Below are 18,802 nucleotides of genomic sequence, written 5' to 3' on the forward strand. Positions count from 1 at the left end.
AAGTGTGAAATGTACACCCTCATAAAAATGAAAGCACAGATTCGAGGAGTTGGTCCATTCGTGGTGCAACTTTCCTTAAGCATTACAATGCAGTATCACATATGAGTGCTGTGACATGTGCAACAATCCGACACCTCGGGGTTTACTGTCATCGATCGTCCTCAATACAGTCCCGACGTGGACGCAGCTCGATTTTCATCTGTTTCCCAGACTTCAAGAACGCCTTCGAGGACTTCACTTTGATATTAATGAAGCAGTGCAAGGAAAGGAGAAGTTGTGGCCCTGTCGATGAAGTCAAACATTGTACAATGGTGATATCAATTCTTATGATTTATTTTGATAAACTCCTCAGCTTCGAGAAGCCTGAAGAAAAATTACAGTACCAAACTCAGAGTCAAAGCCGCCTTCAATAACAGAGAGAGATGATTTTATAAAACGACATTAGAGCCCCAGGAGAAGGCGGCATTATCTCAGAGTCTGGAGACTCAAAAGCTAAACAAACTCTAAGAAAATCCATGAAATTCTTACAGAAATATGTAAGACAGAGAAAATGCTACAGGAATGAAAATGTGCGTTGATTTACCCACTGCAAAAAAAGGGCGAAAAGTCAGACCCTAATAGCTACGGAGGTGTCTCATTATTGCCGGTCACGTACAACATTCTCACCAAGGCATTACTCAACAGACCACAACCACAAGCTGATGCAAAGACAGGAGAATTCCAAGGACGCTTCAGAAAAGAAGGTCCTGTATTGAACAAATCTGGAACCGACGAACGCTCCTGAAGGACAGGTAGACGAACACTTCAGTCAAATTCGTGGACTTTAATAAGGTCTACGACTCCATAGACAGGCAGATTCTCTTTATGGAACTTGACAGAAAAACTAGTACACAGACACTTACAGACACCACATCTAAAATAAAATTTATGGGAGAAATCTCAGACCCATTCGAGATACATACAGGCGCCAGACAAGGAAATGGTCTCTCACAGCCTTTATTCAGCGTTGTCTTGTACAACATTATCAAACAATGGGAAGGAAAAGTAAAAGGAATTCAGTCAGGAAGAACGTATGCAAACAAGACGATCATAAAATGCCTGGTATTTGCAGATGACCGGGCAATACTCAGCATAATTGACAAGAAGTGCAAAAAGCACTGGAATACTTACATGAAGTCTCTGCGAAAACAGGTCTACAGATATCGTATGAGAAGACGCAATACATGGAAAGAAACAACAACAACATGGAAAGGTTAACAGACAGGAAAAATTCAAATATCTTGGGGGATATACTGTATACAAATAGGAGGATCAAACAAGGCATCCAATATACAAAGGACAGAAAAACTTCAGAAAGCATACAAACTGACATGGACGCACTACAACAAAAGAAATGTTTCAAGACAGGATAAACTACACCACAGTATAGTTGTACTACCAGAACCGCTCTACGCATCAGATTGGGGCGTCAGGCATCACAGAGGCAGAAAATAGTAGAATGTAAAATCCTCAGAAAATTTTTTGAAGCAGTACTCAGAGATGGTATAGGGATCAAGCGATCAACCAAAGAATGATATAAACACGCAGACAGGCTTACAGACATGCTCAGAAAACGCCGATTAACATTCTAAGCGCTCATACGTAGAATGAACAACAACAAACGCACGAAGAGGATTTTTGAAGTAATAAACAGTTAAGTCGAAAAAACCAGTTGGTTCCAAGAAACAGAAGAAGACATAAAACAAGCAGGAATCAGTATTGAAATGATAAATGAAAGAGACAAATTCAGAAACAAAATTATGAACATGAAATTTGAAGTAAAAGTTAGGAAGAAAACAGGAAAAAGTAGACAGAGCTAAGTTGACAAGAACACAAACAAAGAATGAAAATATGTAACATTAGTCATTGTCCTGGAAATATAATACTCTTTATTTCACGTCTATGCTCAGATTACCAGTTTGTCAGCAATGACCATCTTCAGATCTGCAGCAGAACATAATACAAATGCAACTAGTGGGTTGTCTAAAGCTTAAAACAATAGAATAGGCCATGATGAAAAGTATTACTAACATACATGTGTAAATTATGCGCTTTAAGTATGACGAGGCATACCTGTTTTAAAAACACGTTCTAATATTATGGAGCCATAGTGGCATCGTCCACTGATAAACACAAAATCAGCGCTAGGATCGTCAGACATATACAAACTACGGTGTATACTACATTCATCCTTGTTCAAAACAAACTCTCGTACCCTGGCCACAAAATGTTTATGTCGCAAGATCACCAGATGTCGCTACTGCAGGCATACACACATTCTTCAATGATATAATTGTACGATGTAAAATAAAAAGAAGAATACAATCGGTAAAGTCTGTAGCGGGCTTACCAGGTTTGTAAGTCTTTGCAGTAATAAAATGCAATAAGTTAAAACACGACAATAGTTCATTGTATTTTATTACTGTAACAACTTGCTGCCAGGGGAAAATAAGCATTAATGGCTTGTTCTTGCCACATGTTCTTGGAGGTGCTAACTAACCTAAAAATATACTACTCACAATAGCTGTACTCCTTAGTTTGCAAATGGCGTAAGTACTGATGTAATGCACTGACGTTAGTCAGCAATAAAAATATCTGCACTTATATCCGTTACACCCTTTATATGAAGACATGTTTCTTCTTCTTCTTCTTCTTCTTCTGTTACGGCCTCTGTAGGATCACGGATGGCCCTTCGAGTGTTGCATTTTCCTACTCCAGAAACTCTTCATCCTCTCTCTTCTTCTTTCTCGTTGCTGTTGTGAGATTTTTAGTATCTTTTCCTCTTGTCTGCTCCACTGGCGACACCCTATCCCTCTCCTGTCTTGTTCTCAGTCGTCGGTCTCTGGTACATTGGTCGGTGTGTACTTGATTATCTAATTTTCCTTTCCGTCCTCTTTGATCCCCAATTCCGAATGATCATTCCTAAGTTCAAAATCCGCTTGCTTACTGTCTTCCCTCTTGTCCTCCTCTTTTGTTTCCCACGCTCTTTTCGTCACTCTGTCCTGGTCAAATGTCCCGCACATTTCACCATTTTCAGTCTTTCTTTTCCTGGTTTTGTCCTCATCCTATAGTACAGTTCTTCTTTAGGTCTTCGCATCCCCATCACCACCACTTTTAGAGCTGAGTAATTTTCTCTCTTCGTTTCTTTGTTGTTTTGTATCATATCTTCCTACTTTTTCTGTCCCAGCCACATATTCAAAAGGCTAGATAGTTTTCAACGCAGACATTGAATAGTGAAGTAGCTGAAGGAGTTATGTCATTTTGGCTGGATTGTGATGTGGGCCACGATTCTACCGAATGCATATGTAGGATTTCTTTTATTTCTTTCTCTTTGTAGGGTTTTGTGCCTCAGTCAGTAACAATGGAACCCGCATAGGATTACTTTGCTGTCCGTCTGTCAAGATTCCTATTTGTCAGGAACGCGTACAGGGTGCTATTTATGTCAGGCTGGCGGGTAGGTATATACACTCCTGGAAATGGAAAAAAGAACACATTGACACCGGTGTGTCAGACCCACCATACTTGCTCCGGACACTGCGAGAGGGCTGTACAAGCAATGATCACACGCACGGCACAGCGGACACACCAGGAACCGCGGTGTTGGCCGTCGAATGGCGCTAGCTGCGCAGCATTTGTGCACCGCCGCCGTCAGTGTCAGACAGTTTGCCGTGGCATGCGGAGCTCCATCGCAGTCTTTAACACTGGTAGCATGCCGCGACAGCGTGGACGTGAACTGTATGTGCAGTTGACGGACTTTGAGCGAGGGCGTATAGTGGCATGCGGGAGGCCGGGTGGACGTACCGCCGAATTGCTCAACACGTGGGGCGTGAGGTCTCCACAGTACATCGATGTTGTCGCCAGTGGTCGGCGGAAGGTGCACGTGCCCGTCGACCTGGGACCGGACCGCAGCGACGCACGGATGCACGCCAAGACCGTAGGATCCTACGCAGTGCCGTAGGGGACCGCACCGCCACTTCCCAGCAAATTAGGGACACTGTTGCTCCTGGGGTATCGGCGAGGACCATTCGCAACCGTCTCCATGAAGTTGGGCTACGGTCCCGCACACCGTTAGGCCGTCTTCCGCTCACGCCCCAACATCGTGCAGCCCGCCTCCAGTGGTGTCGCGACAGGCGTGAATGGAGGGACGAATGGAGACGTGTCGTCTTCAGCGATGAGAGTCGCTTCTGCCTTGGTGCCAATGATGGTCGTATGCGTGTTTGGCGCCGTGCAGGTGAGCGCCACAATCAGGACTGCATACGACCGAGGCACACAGGGCCAACACCCGGCATCATGGTGTGGGGAGCGATCTCCTACACTGGCCGTACACCACTGGTGATCGTCGAGGGGACATTGAATAGTGCACGGTACATCCAAACCGTCATCGAACCCATCGTTCTACCATTCCTAGACCGGCAAGGGAACTTGCTGTTCCAACAGGACAATGCACGTCCGCATGTATCCCGTGCCACCCACCGTACTCTAGAAGGTGTAAGTCAACTACCCTGGCCAGCAAGATCTTCGGATCTGTCCCCCATTGAGCATGTTTGGGACTGGATGAAGCGTCGTCTCACGCGGTCTGCACGTCCAGCACGAACGCTGGTCCAACTGAGGCGCCAGGTGGAAATGGCATGGCAAGCCGTTCCACAGGACTACATCCAGCATCTCTACGATCGTCTCCATGGGAGAATAGCAGCCTGCATTGCTGCGAAAGGTGGATATACACTGTACTAGTGCCGACATTGTGCATGCTCTGTTGCCTGTGTCTATGTGCCTGTGGTTCTGTCAGTGTGATCATGTGATGTATCTGACCCCAGGAATGTGTCAATAAAGTTTCCCCTTCCTGGGACAATGAATTCACGGTGTTCTTATTTCAATTTCCAGGAGTGTATTTACAGCTGTGCGATCACGCCCGTACCACACAGCGTCTGGCCTTGTCATTAATGTTTAAGACATCATATCTCCTGAACCAAGTGTCGTACAATGATATAATTTTGCACTTCCATTCACTGATATGTGTACATACTGTCTGTAGAATGTGTCTCGAATATAGACAGTGGTAAAGAAGTAATAAATCAACTAAACAAACACTGTTTTTAGCCTTGTTTCATAATTTATTATTAATGTTACTGCACGACCTAGGTTTCCGGTTGTAAGCCCATTTTCATGTACTTTACTGAATCCCAAAGATGATACTGCACAGATGAACTCAATGACCAGGCACAGATAATCATCTAAACTTCTTGAGGTATCGATCCAGAGTTTATTTTGTACAATTACGTCAATGACCATTTTTAACAAATTACATACATTATTACACAGTCACCAATTACACTGCAATGATCGGACTAAAGTTATGCGTCAGCCAAGAGCTTTTTAACTACGATGGACTGGGGCCTAAAGTTTTGCTTCTATCGTGGGGTTGTGATCTCATCTAAAAGAGGTGAATAATTGATTGGGATTGGTCGTTTAATAATAGGTGTGGGGATATACATACCTGTTTTTTAATTTCTAAAATTTCTAATTGGTTGAGTTTGGTCCCCTTTCTCTCTGTGTGTAGGACTTGTACATCTATTCTGTAATGTTACTTATAATCCGTCTTGATTGCAAAATTTTTATTCACATGACCGGTTTCGGTTCATTTAGAAACATCTTCAGATCTGATATATCGGTTACAGGAGTAATCCGTCAAAATCCAGAAACTTTCGCATGATGTGATGCAGCATGTGAAGTTGCTGGATTTGGACGGGTACTCCTGTAACCGAAATATCAGATCTGAAGATAGTTCTAGATGAACCGAAACCGGTCATATGAATAAAAAAAATTACAATCAAGACGGATTATAAGTAACATTGTAAAATCACTGATTGCTGCTATCCTATCAGACATTATGTTTTTGCAAACATCTATTGTGTATTTGTGATTTTTGTTCAGGTAATGTTCTGCAAAGGCTGAATCAGGCTTCTTCAGTCTCCAGCTTCCGTGGTGTTCTTTAAGCCTGGTACAGATTGACCTCTCCGCCTGTGCAATGTAGCAAGACTCTCACGACATGTGATTTTATAAACCCCCACTTTTTGTGATAGCTGGTTGTTTGTCTTTTGCATTGACCAGGAAACTATCTATTGTCTGAGGGACATAGAAAAACACAGAGAAACTCTTTGTCTTCAATTGTACATTAAGCTATGGATCGATACCTTACGAAGTTGAGATGATTATCTTTGCCTGGTTATCATGTTTATCTGTGCATTATCATCTTTGGGAATCAGTAATGTACTTGAAAATGAAACGGGGCGTGAGACGTGCTTGGGTAGCTCAGATGGTAGAGCACTTGCCGCGAAAGGCAGAGATCCCGATTTCGAGTCTCGGTCCGGCACACAGTTTTAATCTGCCAGGAAGTTTCATAACCGCACGTACTGGATACTTGAAAATGGGCTTGCAACCCGAAACCTAGGCTGTGCAATAACATTAATAATAAATTGTGAAACAAGGCTAAAAACAGTGTTTGTTCAGTTAATTTACAATGCTTCATCAAGAACCCACAGTTGATTCAATTAAGATGAAGTAATAAATTATAACGTCATGCCTTAAGCGGTACTTCTACCGCCTGAACAGCGGAAAAATAGTATCGAAAAACATTTTCCCTTTCATCATTTTTAGGGGTCAAAGAAATTTCGTTAAGATCTGAAATTGCTTGTAAAGTTTGTTGCAAGGCGCTAAGTTCTGTCATTCTCAAATATAGAATAAATGAAGTCTAGCAATTCACACTTCACGGGCTACCCTGCCTTTTCACCCCCACCCCACCCCTTTGATACGTAGGTGATTCTTACTGCTTAGCAGTAATGTATGTGTGTACCAAGTTTGGTTGGAATTGATCAAGTGGTTTAGGAGGAGATGAGGATGTGGAAAACACACACACACACACACACACACACACACACACACACACACACACAAACTTCCACACACAAACACCCACACACCCACACAAACACCCACCCACCCACACAAACACCCACCCACACACACAAACACCCACCCACCCACACAAACATCCACCCACACAAACACCGAGCCACCCACACAAACACCCAGCCACCCACACAAACACCCAGCCACCCAACACCCAGCCACCCACACACACACAAACACCCCCAACCCCCCCCACACACACAAACACCCCCCTACACACACACACACATAAAAACACACACACACACACACACACAAACACAAACACGTATCCATATCCGTTTTAAAAGTGTATGCATACTTAGGTCTATGATCCCTTTGCGGTATAACAAATTTAAGCTTCTAACTCGTTGTAATCAAATAATACAACCATTTATGAAACAGATCTTGATACTCTCAAACTCACTCATCAAAACCTATAGAAGAGCTATCTGAATACACGGAACTCTCGCAGCGTGTGTCCTACCCACACTTGTCTTTCTTTTTACCTGCGACCACAGGACTTGGAGAGACGCTGCTCTCCTTGCTTACGGACCACACGTGACTCGTGTCTTACCTGCGCCGCACGTGACGGAATTCGCGGCAAACGGCGGATCGGCATTTGGATGTCGCGCCACGGTTCGTCTAAGGCGAGGTCACCTTGCCCGGAAACCGGTTCTCCAGCCTCTGATTTCTTCACGAGTTGACGTCACCCGACCAGGCTCTGGGAAACGAGAGATCTGGGTTGGGCCTGTTTCTCAGATGAGAGCCACAGTTGAGGTCTCTGCTACAATCGGAGGTCTGCGCGGATACGGACATCCTCTGCAGCAATTACGTCGCGGATCGAAATACTGCCGATGTGGATGTCCTTGAGGACATCAGTATAAGTCCACAATACTAATTAATTTGTGGTTAAAAGATAAACGATATCATAGATATACACTACTGGCCAATAATATTGCTACACCACGAAGATGACGTGCTACAGACGCGAAATTTAACCGACAGGAAGAATATGCTGTGATATGCAAATGATTAGCTTCTCAGAGCATTTACACATGCTGACATGAGGAAAGTTTCCAACCGATTTCTCATACACAAACAGCAGTTGACCGGCGTTGCCTGGTGAAACGTTTTTGTGATGCCTCGTGTAAGGAGGAGAAATGCGTGCCATCACGTTTCCGACTTTGATAAAGGTCGGATTGTAGCCTATCGCGACTGCGGTCTATCGTATCGCGACATTGCTGCTCGCGTTGATCGAGATCCAATGACTGTTAGCAGGATATGGAATCGGTGGGATAACGGAACGCCGTGCTCAATCCCAACTGCCTCGTATCACTATCAGTCGAGATGACAGGTATCTTATCTACACGGCTGTAAGGGATCGTGCAACCACGTCTCGATCCCTGAGTCAACAGATGGGGACGTTTGCAAAACGACAAGCATTTGCACGAACAGTTCGACGACGTTTGCAGCAGCACAGACTATCAGCTCGGAGACCATGGCTGCAGTTACCCTTGACGCTGCATCACAGACAGGAGCGCCTGCGATGGTGTACTCATCGACAAACCTGGGTGCACGAATGGCAAAGCGCCATTTTTTCGGATGAATCCAGGTTCTGTTTACAGCGTCATGATGGTCGCATCCGTGTTTGGCGACATCGCGAAGAACGCACATTGGAAGCGTGTATTGGTCATCTCCATACTGGCGTATCACCCGGCGTGATGGTATGGGGTGACACTGGTTACACGTCTCGCTCACCTCTTGTTCACACTCTCGTCACTTTGAACAGTGGACGTTACATTTCAGATGTGTTACGACCCGTGGCTCTACCCTTCGTTCGATCCCTGCGAAACCCTACATTTCAGCAGGATAATGCACGACCGCATGTTGCAGGTCCTGTACAGGCCTTTCTGGATACAGAAAATGTTCGACTGCTGCCCTGGCCAGCACATTCTCCAGATCTCTCACCAACTGAAAACGTGTGGCCAATGGTGGCCGAGCAACTGGCTCGTCACAATACGCCAGTCACTACTCTTGATGAACTGTGGGTTCGTATTGAAGCTGCATGGGCAGCTGTACCTGTACACGCCATCCAAGCTCTGTTGACTCAATGCCCAGGCGTATCAAGGCCGTTATTACGACCAGAGGTGGTTGTTCTGGGTACTGATTTCTCAGGATCTATACACCCAAATTGCGTGAAAATGTAATCACATGTATGTTCTAGTATAATATATTTGTCCAATGAATACCCGTTTATCATTTGCATTTCTTCTTGGTGTAGCAATTTTAATGGCCAGTAGTGTAGTATCACTGTGGTGTATCGGGGTGATGAGAAGTGATAGAATGTGATGGCATGCAACTAAATGTGAGATAGTATGTCCTGAAGCTTATCGTGAAACTGGCTGTCCTTTAAACCGTAACAGCAGACAGTGCAATAATACGTTTTATAGGCACAGAAAAAAAACAAGCATCCAGCTTGAGATTTTCACTCTGCTGCGGAGTGTGCACTGATACGAAACTTCCTGGCAGATTAAAACTGTGTGCCCAACCGAGACTCGAACTCGGGACCTTTGCCTTTCGCGGGCAAGTGCTTTACCATCTTTTTTTTTTATAATCTCATTTTGTTCGTTTTCTTTCGTTGTATCTGCGCGGGGCGGACGTCGAAAGACACCCATGTCAGTTCGATGTTGATACATTAACTCAGTTTTTTTTATTACAGAGGGTACCTAGCCCTCTGACCAAACACGCTGCGTTACCGTGCCGGCACCATCTGAGCCACCGAAGCACGACTCACGCCCGGTACTCACAGCTTTACTTCTGCCAGTATCTCGTCTTCTACCTTCCAAACTTTACAGAAGCTCTCCTGCGAACCTTGCAGAACCAGCACTCCTGAAAGAAAGGCTACCGCGGAGACATGGCTTAGCCACATGGATCTGCAAGGTTCGCAGGAGAGCTTCGGTAAAGTTTGGAAGGTAGGAGACGAGATACTGGCAGAAGTAAAGCTGTGAGTACCGGGCGTGGGTCGTGCTTCGGTAGCTCAGATGGTAGAGCACTTGCCCGCGAAAGGCAAAGGTCCCGAGTTCGAGTCTCGGTCGGGCACACAGATTTAATCTGCCAGGAAGTTTCAAGCATCCAAAGGCTTAATTTGTCCAGTGGTTCCAGGTCATATGAACTGCAATGTCGTGCACTTCTCAGGAGGGATAGTTTGCTCTAAAAAAGTATGATTTTTGTACGCAGACCAGGAATCGAGCAAAAGCAAATTATTTTGACCATCTGTTGATCAAAGCAGTGCTTATACCTTAGTTGTAGTTCTCTTACACCCATTTTCCCATCCTTGCTTGCTGTGACGTAAATACACCCTACTGCATTTTCAAGGTCACACACATGAGAAAGAATTGCAGTGGGCAGAGCATCTCCAACTTGTCGCAGCACAATAAATAACTTTCCACCCAGATTAACTGTCGGTATAATTGTATACGAATGCATTAAGGCATTGATGTCAGTTGATCTTGTCCGCAGCTCGTGGTCGTGCGGTAGCGTTCTCGCTTCCCGCGCCCGGGTTGCCGGGTTCGCTTCCCGGCTGGGTCAGGGATTTTGTCTGCCTCGTGATGACTGGGTGTTGTGTGATGTCCTTAGGTTAGTTAGGTTTAAGTAGTTCTAAGTTCTAGGGGACTGATGACCATAGATGTTGATTCCCATAGTGCTCAGAGCCATTTTTTTCAGTTGATCTTGATACAACTCCCTTGGCACCTCTAATTTCCATGGTTCTTTCCATACGTATTTCCTCTTCATATCCCAATTTGTCGGAATTGAAAACAAATATTTTACTGAACGATTGGATAAGTTTGTGTACCTCATCCATACATTTTCTGGCCGCTAAAGCAGTTTGCTGTGTTACGGTATATTGATAATTTTTACTTACGGACCGTCTGACAGCAACTGAATAAAACACAATTTTAGTGCCATACGCTTTTATTTTCTGCAAGGTATCATCAGTGGCCTGGAAGATGTACGTATGTTCGCTGTTTAATCTACATTTTGGTCGCGGTACCTATAGGTTATAAACAGTTCCGGTGATCGGTATTTCCTATTAAGTAGTAATGTTTTGAACTGTACTTACAGGTTGCGTGGACGATTTCCTACATATTACGCTCCCGCTGCGTTTTTGGTGGTGTTCTTCTTCTTATGAACGCCAATTTGCGGCTTTTTCCCCACACTTCACAGCACTATGCACTGAACACTTGTTTCGGTGCAATGTTTTGGTTTCTGTTGCCAACTGTCAGATGTTATTGCCACACTTTCGAGTGTAATTATTGAAGTATCTGTGATCTGTTCGTGTGTGTGTGTGTGTGTGTGTGTGTGTGTGTGTGTGATTTTGTTTCCTGGTTGTGTGAGAGGAACGATTGATTTCTATCCTTTTTTTCTTTTTTTTTATCTTACTTCTTTTATAAAGTGTAGTAAGAAGCCTGTGCTGATGTGTGTTTGTTCATTTAACACATGTTCGTTTTCAGCGATGGCTTTCTGAATGTGGAAGTTTTTTTTGTGTTTGTATAAGATGTTTGTCATGGTTGCTTATTCTCATTATTTCCGTTTCCTGTTCCATGTTTGTAGGATGGTGGTTATGGTGTTTTAAATGTACTGCAAATAATGTGGAATGGTTTGTTTCGTACTTCCAACACCTGATGTGTTCTTTGTATCGTGTTTTAAAATTCTTGCATGTCATGTCTATGTATACTCGATCACAACTTTGACATTAAAGTTTATATATTCCTGATTGTTGGAATTTGTCCCTCTTGGTAACTGGTTGCCTTAGGTGTGATTGGAGGGTTTGCCCAGACGTATATGCTATTTGGAAGCCCTGTCGCTTTAGGATGTTTGCAACTCTGTGTGTTAGTTTATGCGTGTAGGTCATTGTGTAACATTTGTGGTGTTGTCATCTTGTGTGTTTGTTGAGTGTGTTTGTAAGTTTTCAGCTTGTGAGTTCCCTTGTATTCACTTTGCTGTGCATCATCAAGTTGACGCTTTGTTTCAAATTTCGTTATCTTTCGTCTCCCAATTCTGTAGCACTGTTTGAACGTATACAGCCATCCACTGCTTTCCTTGAAATACGTTAATCTATGTCGCGCACAGTCTGATGTGTGTAACTTTGTAGGTCTCTATAATGCACATACTGTAAATTGTATCGAGCAGCCTTCAAACGCGCAAACACCAGCTTTTGTAAGAAGTGCGGCGTGTCCTCCCTTGAATATGCGTAGCTTTTCTTATACACTACACGCTCATATTTCTGCGGACCATCTGTTCAATGTCCACTCCTTGGGCAACGATTGTGCTTTACTACGTGTCACTGGAGATGGGATTTGTGACTCCCTGTCCCACAAGGCTGACGAAGAACGTAGCTCGACACCTGTTTCAATATCATTTGCATTTGTTAAGCACGTATCGTCGTCATTACAGGCCTCATTTACATCGTCCGCACAGTCCAGCGTGTACGACACCACAGATGCTTCTGACTCATCTTGCAGAAACCGTGAAACTGCCACTTCTTTCTCACTCTGCGAAATTCCTTGTGTGCCTTTCTACTAAACGTCAATTTCAGCAACAGTTGTTGCAAATAAAACGCAGTCATTTCTCTGTTTATCTTCGCCATCGCTCTGCTATGTACACTGCTGGCCACCGTAAATGCAACACCCTGAAGGAAGCATCCGAATCAAGTGAAATTTACACCATGGGTTTGCAGCGATGAGATATGCAACTGATTAGAATTTCAGCGCAGACGCACATCACGCGCGCCTGTGGCGCCACCTCATAGCGCCATTTAAGGCTTGGCGATTTCGACGAGTGTACGTTCGGCACGTGTGTTTACCTTGTGGTTGTTTCACAAGACGATCAGTTATGCCTCGTAGACAACAGCGAACATCTTTTGATCAAGTATCCGAGTTCGACAGAGGAAGGATAGTGGCTTACCGAGATTGTGGATTATCATACAGAGAAATCGCTAGTCGTGTTGGACGAAACCAAACAACTACACTCCTGGAAATGGAAAAAAGAACACATTGACACCGGTGTGTCAGACCCACCATACTTGCTCCGGACACTGCGAGAGGGCTGTACAAGCAATGATCACACGCACGGCACAGCGGACACACCAGGAACCGCGGTGTTGGCCGTCGAATGGCGCTAGCTGAGCAGCATTTGTGCACCGCCGCTGTCAGTGTCAGCCAGTTTGCCGTGGCATACGGAGCTCCATCGCAGTCTTTAACACTGGTAACATGCCGCGACAGCGTAGACGTGAACCGTATGTGCAGTTGACGGACTTTGAGCGAGGGCGTATAGTGGGCATGCGGGAGGCCGGGTGGACGTACCGCCGAATTGCTCAACACTTGGGGCGTGAGGTGTCCACAGTACATCGATGTTGTCGCCAGTGGTCGGCGGAAGGTGCACGTGCCCGTCGACCTGGGACCGGACCGCAGCGACGCACGGATGCACGCCAAGACCGTAGGATCCTACGCAGTGCCGTAGGGGACCGCACCGCCACTTCCCAGCAAATTAGGGACACTGTTGCTCCTGGGGTATCGGCGAGGACCATTCGCAACCGTCTCCATGAAGCTGGGCTACGGTCCCGCACACCGTTAGGCCGTCTTCCGCTCACGCCCCAACATCGTGCAGCCCGCCTCCAGTGGTGTCGCGACAGGCGTGAATGGAGGGACGAATGGAGACGTGTCGTCTTCAGCGATGAGAGTCGCTTCTGCCTTGGTGCCAATGATGGTCGTATGCGTGTTTGGCGCCGTGCAGGTGAGCGCCACAATCAGGACTGCATACGACCGAGGCACACAGGGCCAACACCCGGCATCATGGTGTGGGGAGCGATCTCCTACACTGGCCGTACACCACTGGTGATCGTCGAGGGGACACTGAATAGTGCACGGTACATCCAAACCGTCATCGAACCCATCGTTCTACCATTCCTAGACCGGCAAGGGAACTTGCTGTTCCAACAGGACAATGCACGTCCGCATGTATCCCGTGCCACCCAACGTGCTCTAGAAGGTGTAAGTCAACTACCCTGGCCAGCAAGATCTCCGGATCTTTCCCCCATTGAGCATGTTTGGGACTGGATGAAGCGTCGTCTCACGCGGTCTGCACGTCCAGCACGAACGCTGGTCCAACTGAGGCGCCAGGTGGAAATGGCATGGCAAGCCGTTCCACAGGACTACATCCAGCATCTTTACGATCGTCTCCATGGGAGAATAGCAGCCTGCATTGCTGCGAAAGGTGGATATACACTGTACTAGTGCCGACATTGTGCATGCTCTGTTGCCTGTGTCTATGTGCCTGTGGTTCTGTCAGTGTGATCATGTGATGTATCTGACCGCAGGAATGGGTCAATAAAGTTTCCCCTTCCTGGGACAATGAATTCACGGTGTTCTTATTTCAATTTCCAGGAGTGTATAATGCGGATATGTGACCGTTGGATGCAGGAGGGTACGACGGACCGACGTGGTCGATCGAATCCACCTCGGTGCACCACTGCACGTGCTGATAGGCAAATTGTGCGCATGGCGGTGACGGATCGCTCAGTGACATCCCGAACCATAGCACAGCACATTGCGTCTGTAACGCATCATCCAGTGTCTGCGCGTACCATTCGACGCCGTTTACAGCAGAGTGGTCTGTCCGCAAGACGTCCATTGCTTCGTCTACCATTGACGCAGAACCACAGACGTCTCCGTCGCCAATGGTGTGATGACAGACGGATGTGGACGGCAAAATGGAATGACGTTGTCTTTACTGACGAGGCACGCTTCTGTCTGCAGTACCACGATGGTCGGATTTGAGTGTGGAGGCACCGTGGAGAGAGGATGCTGGACAGCTGCATCATGCACCGCCACACTGGTCTTGCACCGGGTATTATGGTATGGGACGGTATTGGATATTACTCTCGCACGCCTCTAGTACGCATTGTCGGTACTTTAAATAGCCGGCGCTACATATCCGAAGTGCTGGAGCCAGTTGTCCTTTCTTACCTTCAGGGCTCGGCCACAGCCATATTTCAACAGGATAATGCGCGACCACACGTGGCACGCATTGTCCAAAGGTTCTTCGTCAATAACCAGATTGAACTGCTTCCCTGGCCGGCTCGCTCTCCGGATCTTTCGCCGATAGAAAACATGTGGTCCATGGTTGCTCAACGAGTGACCCAGATTACATCCCCAGCTGCCACACCAGATGATCTTTGGCAACGTGTGGAAGCTGCTTGGGCTGCTGTACCCCAGGAACACATCCAACGTCTCTTTGACTCAATGCCGAGACGTGTGGCAGCGGTGATCTCCAACAATGGCGGCTACTCTGGCTACTGATTCTGGCGGGAACCACATGTCACAGACGTCTGTAAACGTAATCATTTGATACTTGGTCAACATGTTATCTACAAAATAAATTTTGTTGTGCTACCTCTTGTCTTGCTTGGTGTTGCGTTTACGGTGGCCAGCAGCGTATCAACTGTTATGTATGAGGCGGAACTATGGGCCTCATGGAAAAAGGGTGACCCAGCTGAGTCACGGAATTTGACTCTTAGTCTGATCACGAGGTGTGGCCATTAATTGCACGTGTTGATCACGAAGGCTGACGTGAGGATCAATGAACTATGCTTGACGGGATGTGTCTGGAACATCTTCAAGGGAACCTCCCCATCGCACCCCCCTCAGATTTAGTTATAAGCTGGCACAGTGGATACGCCTTGAAAAACTGAACACAGATCAATCGAGAAAACCGGAAGAAGCTGTGTGGAACTGTGAAAAAATAAGCAAAATATAGAAACTGAGTAGTCCATGCACAACATGGGCAACATCAAGGAGAAGGTGAACTCGGGAGCGCTGTGGTCCCGTGGTTAGCGTGAGCAGCCGTGGAGCAAGAGGTCCTTGATTCAAGTCTTCCCTCGAGTGAAAATTTTAATTTTTTATTTTCAGACAATTAATAAAGTTCAGGAACTCATACATAATCAACTTCGCTCTCCAAAATTCCAGGACATGTCCAGATTTGCTTGGACATATGCAGGATTTGACGGTCTACACACGGAAAAATTTTAAAACGTTAAAAACATATCTTTTGACAGAGCACAGGGAAAACTGTGCGACTGTGAAACTGTTGAATTCATTTGTTACAGTTTATGTGACAAACTCTTATGTTTTCATCACTTTTTTGGGAGTGATTATCACATCCACAAGAAAACCTAAATCGGGCAAGGTAGAAGAAGCTTTTTACCCATTCGCCATGTGTACAAGTTAGGTGGGTCGACAACATATTCCTGTCATGTGACGCACATGCCGTCACCAGTGTGTATAGAATATATCAGACGTGTTTTCCTGTGGAGGAATCGGTTGACCTATGACCTTGCGATCAAATGTTTTCGGTTCCCATTGGAGACACACGTCCTTTCGTCTACTAATCGCACGGTTTTGCGGTGCGATCACAAAACGCAGACACTAAACTCATTACAGTGAACAGAGACGTCAATGAACGAATGGACAGATCATAAATTTGCGAAAATAAAGGAAGTAAATTTTTCACTCGAGCGAAGACTTGTACGAAGGACCTCTTATTCCACAGCTGCTCACGCTAACGACGGGACCACGGCGTTCATAAACTTACATTATCCTTGATGTTGCCTATCTTGCGTATGGACTACTCAGTTTGTATATTTTGCTTATTTTTTTATAGTTCCACACAACGTCTTCCTGTTTTCTCGATTGATCTGTGTTCAGTTTTTCAAGGCCTATCCACTGTGCCAAACTAAATCTGAGGGGGGGTGCGATGGGGAGGTTCCCTTGTTAGGTGATACGAAAGTTAGTCGACAGGAATATAATTACATACTTAGCTTTAATTCAGCATCAGCGGTGAACGTCGATCTTGACTTTGTACAATAATATTTACAAGTGCAGTTATAGACTGAACTGCGAATACTTCTTTACAATTCTGATTGTTTCACACATACATATCAATTGTCAATGCACAAACTGTATTTGGGCCTGGTTAGGTCGTAGCTACTGACTTAGCTGAAGGCTGTGCTAACTAGCGTCTCTGCACATGAGATCTCTGAAGCTATAACAAGTGAACCATTCCTATTAAAGTCGGCCGTAGAACTGGCCAGTGCGCTAGCTTGTCTCGTAAGACCGCCCGAGTGGCGGCGCTCGGTCTGCTAGCGGGTGTCGACAGTGGCGACTCGCGGATCAGATGTGTACTGACAGACCGCGGGCGATTTGAAGCCTACAACCTAGCAAGTGTGGTGCCTTGCGGTGACACCACATCAACACCACTACCACTGTTGTGAGTTACTCGTCAACTAAGCAGAACAGCTACGCTCCGTAGCCTCATGGTGTGCCCAGCATTGGATACCTCCAGTCCCGCCCTCTGTTGCTATTAGCAGACACTATTGTGGTTGCGAGGTAGACAATACGTTGGGTGTGAAATGCCGTAAAGATCATTGGCCTTTTGCGAACTCGCACTCAAGGTTTCCTTGTCAGTGCTGAGAAACCACACTGGGGATTACGAATAGGTGATGCAGTAAACAAGTCACACAGAGTTCGGGATTCATAAGCTGACTGCGAGTTCCATGACATCAACCTTGTTAGGTATAGATATACGAGGGCGGTTCAGAAAGTAACCTCCGATTGGTCACAGTGCGGGTTGTGGGGGGAGTAGCGACGCCATCTGTGCGTTCACGCACTCAACAGGTCAGTCTGCATCAAGCCGTGGTCGAGTGAACGTCGTACCTGCGCTAGTTTAGTTTTTGTGGCAGTTTGAAATGTGTGCTGCAATAGAAAACCCCGCCAAATGTGAAGTGCATGCTGTCATAAGGTTTTTTACAGCCAAAGGATATTCTGCAGCAGCTATTCATCGTGAGCTTTGTGCCGTGTACGGACCAAGAGTTATGAGTGAAGGAGTTGTCCGTGAATGGGTACGTTTATTTAAAAGTGGACGAGAAAACGTTCATGATGAAGAGAGGAGTGGTAGACCATCATTGGTGACTGACGAACTCGTTCAGACAGTTGATGCAAAAGTTCGTGAAAATCGACGTTTCTCAATGTCGGAGTTGTCTACTGGTTTTCCACATATTTCTAAGACTCTCTTGTACGAGATAGTGACAGCAAGATTCGGTTACCGTAAGTTCTGTGCACGATGGGTGCCCAAAATTCTTACCGACCACCACAAAACTCAAAGAATGGCCTCTGCATTAGACTTTCTGTCACGTTATGAGGACGAAGGAGAACCATTGTTAAACAGAATCGTGACCGGTGACGAAACCTGGATTAAGTACATGAACCCTGAGACAAAAGAACAATCAAAGATGTGGGCACATTCAAATTCGCCTACCAAACCAAGAAAAGCCTCGCAAGATTTTTCTGCCAGAAAACTGATGGCAACGGTGTTTTGGGATGCCAAAGGGGTGTTGTTGGTTGAATTCATGGAACGTGGTACGACCATTAATCAAGACGTGTACTGTGAAGCAATAAAAAAGTTACGACGGGCTATACAGAACAAACGCCGTGGTATGCTGACTTCCGGTATCGTTTTTTTGCACGATAACGCCCGTCCTCACTCTGCTCGCAGAACAACAGCCCTTCTTGAGTCCTTCAAGTGGGACGTTATCAACCATCCACCTTACAGCCCAGACCTGGCGCCAAGTGATTATCACCTCTTCATGCATTTGAAGAAATGGCTCGGGTCACAGCAGTTTGATGACGACGAAGAGCTCAAAGATGCGGTCACAGGCTGGCTCCAGGCACAAGCGGGTGATTTTTATGCAGAAGGAATTTCA

General features: G+C 45.8%; 1 protein-coding gene across 1 annotated transcript in view; it reads left to right on the forward strand.

Moving 5' to 3' along the window:
- LOC126424700 (amyloid-beta-like protein) overlaps positions 1–18,802 on the forward strand; it is a 132,391-nt gene that overhangs the window by 10,159 nt on the left and 103,430 nt on the right. The gene's annotated exons all lie outside the window — the stretch shown is intronic.

This window comes from Schistocerca serialis, chromosome 10 (genome assembly GCF_023864345.2).
Source record: "Schistocerca serialis cubense isolate TAMUIC-IGC-003099 chromosome 10, iqSchSeri2.2, whole genome shotgun sequence".
Lineage (NCBI taxonomy): Eukaryota > Metazoa > Arthropoda > Insecta > Orthoptera > Acrididae > Schistocerca > Schistocerca serialis.